Raw genomic sequence first — 4977 nt, forward strand, 5'->3', positions numbered from 1 at the left:
GGTTGGAGACACCAGGAACTAGGAATGGGGACATCGGGACTAGGAACACCAGGAATGAGAATGGGGACACCAGGAGCAGGATGGGGACTTTGCACCCAGCACCATCCCCAGGGATTTATTTCCCGCTCCACGTCCCATGTCCACAGTGTCCCCAGGAATGGTTTGGTTGCGTTGGGTTCCTGGAGGGGCAGTGAAATGGGGGGAGGGGTCAGGCTAGGCCTCATTGTCCCCAGCGGTCTTTGAGTATCCCAAAATCCCGAGTTCAGGATCTTAGAGAGGTTCCCTGACCATGACCACAACCATGAAATGAGCACAACAGGGAGATGGCCATGAGATGAACAAAACACAACCATGAGATGACCATTAGCTGACCGTGATCCTGACATGACCCCAACATGACCATTGCCATGAGGCAATCAAGACCATGAGACGTTCACAAGATGACCATTACAGGTAGATAACCATGTGCATGAGATGACGGTGATCAGGAAATGACCATGACCATGAGATGACAGTGAGGATGTGATGACTGTGACCAAGAGATGACCATAAGGTGACCATGTGTATTGGGTTTGCATGGCCTGGTTTTAGTAGCAGGGGAACTACAGGGGTGGCTTCTGTGAGAAACTGCTGGAAGCTTCCTCCATGTCCAGCAGAGCCAATCACTGGTAGCTCTAAAGATGAGCATGTCACTGGCCAAGGCTGGGCCAGCTGGAAATGGTGGCAACACCTCTGTGATAAGACTTAAGAATAAATTAAAAGCTGTGGCACAGCTAGAGAAGAGTCGAGTGAGAACATGTGAGGAGAACAACATGCAGACACCAAGGTCAGTGAAGACGGTGGGGGAGGAGCCGCTCCAGGCACCGGAGCTGAGATTCCTCTGCAGCCCATGGTGAAGACCATGGTGGGGCAGCTGTGCCCCCGCAGCCCCTGGAGATCCATGGAGATGTAGAGATCCACATGTAGCCCATGGAGGAGCCCCGTGCCAGAAGAGGGGGATGCCTGAGAAGAGGCTGTGATCCTGTGGGAGATCCGTGGAGAGGTTCCCTCCTCCCAGGCTGGAGAAACCTGTCCTTTGAGAACTGCCTTCCATGGAAGAGCGACCCACGCTGCAGCAGCTTTGGGAGGACTGTTGGCTGGACTCATGTTGCAGCAGGTCGCAGGGAGCTGCTGCTTGTGGGTTGGAGCCATGTCAGGGAAGCTCCTGCGGAACTCTCCCATGGGAGGGAGCCCAGAGTGCAGCAGGGGAACGACTCCTGTCCCTGAGCAGCGGGAGAAGGCACCGGGGATGAACTGAGCATGGCCCCCATTCCCTGTGTCCTGCACTGCCGGGGTGGGAGGTAGAGCTGGAAGGAGGGAGGGGTGGAGGGAAGGTGTTTTTTCTTGTTTTACTTCTCATTATCCTGCTCTGATTTTGTTAGTAATAAATTCACTTTAAATCTCTTAGGTGAGCCTGTTTCGCCCATGATGGTTTTTGATGAGGGATCTCTCTCGGTCCTTATCTCGACACACAAGCCCTTCATTGTATTTCCTCTCCCCTGTCCACTGCAGAGGGGAGTGAGAGAGCGGCTTGGGTGTGTGCCTGGCATCAGGCCAGCGTCAACCTCCTAGAGAGACAAACTGCTGTCACTGTCTGTCCCAGTCGAATGGGAAACTGCCCATCATTGGTGGGACATTTTTTCTGGATATTCACCAAGGCATGAGATGTATTGGTACACCCTATCTTAATTGTGCTTATAATAATTGTACTAATGACAACATTTAATTGCGTTATTTGGTATAAAGTCAGACAGATGGACAGAACCTCTGTGCCACATGCATGAACTTGAAGTTCACACAAAGGACCAAATGATGCGAGAGGCCCTGTGTGGAGGCTGAACCAAAGTTGACCTCTGTGTGAACTCTCAAACACATGCACCTTTTCAAAGCAACAGAAGCAATTTTAGGAAGATGGGGCCTTGGTGCTTGACATGCCTGGGCACCTGGCCAGAAGCTGGGTGTGGCAGACCACAGTTTCAATAGAAACATCTCGTCACATACACTTTTACAAGTAACACTAGGGAAGTGAGACCCCTCTGCAGCAGTATTGGAAGCCTCACCGATGCTCTGTGTAGGATTTCCCAATTATCAGGAGGGTTTCTCCAGTCCTTCGCTGCAACGGGGCTCCCCACCTGAAGCACAGACCAGGAGGATGGTAACGTATCGGGGTAATTGCCGATGTACCTTTTCTTAATCACTTGCTGTAGTCTGTAGTAATGATTTGATGCATTGCCTTTCTATACTTCTTTCTGTTATCTGCTTATTATCCACATAGTTTATTTCTGATATTTGCTTATCATCCGTGCAAGAAATCAGCTAATCTCTAAATACGTTGTTGTTTTGTTCCCATCCCTTTGCTAACAACATTAATAACCAAAACCAGCCCCCCTAAAAAAAACCTGGCCACACAAATCCAAAACACTGTCCAACATGGACTGCCCAGAATGGGGATAACCAGGTCTCTGCCCAACGAGGATCACCGTGGATTGCCAAACACGGATCCTCTGATGGGGGGTGAAGTTGGAGCAGCGCATGAAGCTCTTCCCACAGTCGAGGCACTTGCAGGGCTTCCCTTTCTGGTGGCTCTCTTGGTGTGAGATCAAGGCATAGCCCTGGCTGAAGCTCTTCCCACACTCGGGACACTCGTAGGGCCTCTCCCTGGTGTGGGTGCGTCAGTGGTCGGTGAGGTTGGAGTTGCAGTTGAAGCCCTTCCTGCAGTCAGGGCAGTGGAAGGCGCTCCCCGCTGTGTGTGTGCGCTGGTGCAGGAGGAGATGGGAGCTGGCCTGAAACCCCTTCCTGCACTCCCCACACCCATAGGGCTGTTCCTCAGTGTGGATCTTCTGGCGAGTGGTGAAGGTGGAGCTGTTGTTAAAGTTCTTCCCACACTCCCCACACTTGCAGGGCCATTTCCTGGTATGCAACCAGTAGTGGGTGAGGAAGTGGGGGTTATGGCTGAAGCTCTTCCCACATTCCAGACACTTGTAGGCCGTTTCCCCAGTGCGGATCATCTGTGGCAGATCAGGCTGGAGCTCTTGCTGAAGCTCTTCCCACATTCCAAGCACTTGTGGGGCTTCTCCCCGCTGTGAGGCTTCTCCGCCACCTCCGAGTGGCTGGATCTCCGGCCACCTTCCCGGCACAGGGTGGGTCTTTCCTCCTCACAGCTCCCTGGGCTGTGTTTGCAGCCCCTCCTCCTGTGGGATCTCCAGGGCTTTTCCTCCCCATTGGATTCCTGTGCTGTGAAGCCGCTCAAAACGGCCTCTTCCATGAGGTTCTGCTGAGGGGATTTGTCCTCCCTGGTCTCCGTCCTCGGCTCCTTGTCTGGGGGAGGAAGGACAAGGAGAGGATGGGATTTGCCTCCGTGCCACAGGGAAGGGGAAGGAGATCCCCCCAGTCCGTCCCCGGCAGGACGGCGTCGGCAGCGGGGTTGTCCTGCAGCCGGGGGCGATGCTGGGCTGGGAGATGGAGCAGGAGAGAGGGGGAAAGGGGCAGTGACTTCCTCCTCACCTGCCTGGGGGTCCCGGGGCATCTTCCTCTTCCTCACAGCCTCCTCCTCCATTCAACCAAGGCTTGGGAATGAGAAGTCCTGTTTTGGGGGAAAAAGCAAGGGGTGAGCGCATTGGGTTGGGTGTGTCCCCTGCCCAAATCCATCTCTTGAAGACGCTGGGCATTTTGTGTCTATAGAAGCCTCCAAAACAAGATTCAGCTCAAAAAACCCTCCCAGCAGTTGCCCCTCTCTGATCAATCTCACAGTCAATTCTGGGGGTCCCCCTTCTCTGGGCTGCTGGGGGTCCCATGGGTCCTGCAGATCACCACTCTCTTGGGTGCCCACTTCAGGATGCCAGGGGTTTTGGGGTCCCAAGGGTCCTGACTCTGCCAGCAGTCTCGGGCTTCCTCCTCTACTGGCTCTCCCAGGGGCACTTGATAAATAACACAGAGAATAAAAATTTTCAGTTCCCCTGAAGGTGATGGATAGAGCCTAAAGACTTGTAAAAAAGATACAAGGATGTAAAGGTGTGCACACAGGATGATAAGTGTGGCTGGAACCTGTGGAGAAACAGCTAACGAGAACTATAGTCGGGCTTTTGGCAAGTTATGGAACAAGAGGCAACAGCTCATGGGCAAAGAAAAGTTCAAGGCAAGGTCATCGGTAATATCCAGGCACTCAGTGAGAATGACCGCCAGAGACCCCTTTAGACGGTCCTCCAGGACCACAAAACGACTTCGAGCAGGAGGCAGATGGATGGAAATTACTGCCAGGAATGGTGATGTTTGTGGATTAGCCAGGATGTGCCTTGAAATGAATATGTCGGATCAGGATGGAATAAACAACCTGTTGTGAAGTTTCACCCCACACATCAGATTAAAGGAGAGATCCTCGGGGTGTGTCCAGCACTGATAAAAATTTCCTGCTTTCTAACGCTTCAATTTGTGTTAGGAAGTTGATTTTCTGGCCCATTTAGGTATCATCTCCAAAACCACTGTCGCCATCACTCCTCCCAACCCCGCCAGTAACACGGGATGGCAGCCCCCGCCCACCGCCCGGGCTCTGCCGGCAACTGCCACCGGCACCTCCCAAAAAAAAATCAACTCCGGGGACCCCCAATATCCCCCCAAGCGTCATTTGTGGCTCAGGTTTCAAGTCCTGCAAACTGCAAATATCCTTCCCCTCCCAAAAAGAATCCCAGGAATCCCCCAGGATATTTGGGGCGAGCTTCCCCTCCCTGCACCCGCAGGATGAGCTCCTGGCGGCGGGGGGACTGCAGAAACAGTGACAGGTGGAGCCCCGAGCCTGCCTGTCTTCTTTCTTCCTCATCGTCTTCCGGTTCCTTCTCCTCCCCCTCCTCCTCCCCATCTATCTCTCCTGCTCCTTCTTCTCCTCAAGCCCTCCTCCATCTCCTCCTACGTCCATCCCCTCTCTCGCTCCTCTTCCCTCCCCCC

The 4977-nt window shown here is 53.4% G+C and overlaps 1 long non-coding RNA gene across 2 annotated transcripts in view; it reads right to left on the reverse strand.

Moving 5' to 3' along the window:
• Positions 1-2572: 2572 nt before the first annotated feature.
• The window catches only part of LOC108444598, a 3194-nt gene continuing 789 nt past the window's right edge, over positions 2573-4977 (reverse strand). The window contains exons 1-3 of one of the 2 annotated variants that reach the window (XR_001859406.1): positions 3850-4887; positions 3544-3622; positions 2573-3357 (exon numbers count right to left, since the gene is read on the reverse strand). This is a non-coding gene — a long non-coding RNA (uncharacterized LOC108444598). Of the gene's footprint in view, positions 3358-3543; positions 3623-3849; positions 4888-4977 lie in introns of those variants that run through there. The other variant, XR_001859401.1, reaches the window with a different exon arrangement.

The sequence above is a fragment of the Corvus brachyrhynchos genome, unplaced genomic scaffold, assembly GCF_000691975.1.
Source record: "Corvus brachyrhynchos isolate BGI_N302 unplaced genomic scaffold, ASM69197v1 scaffold440, whole genome shotgun sequence".
Taxonomy (NCBI): domain Eukaryota; kingdom Metazoa; phylum Chordata; class Aves; order Passeriformes; family Corvidae; genus Corvus; species Corvus brachyrhynchos.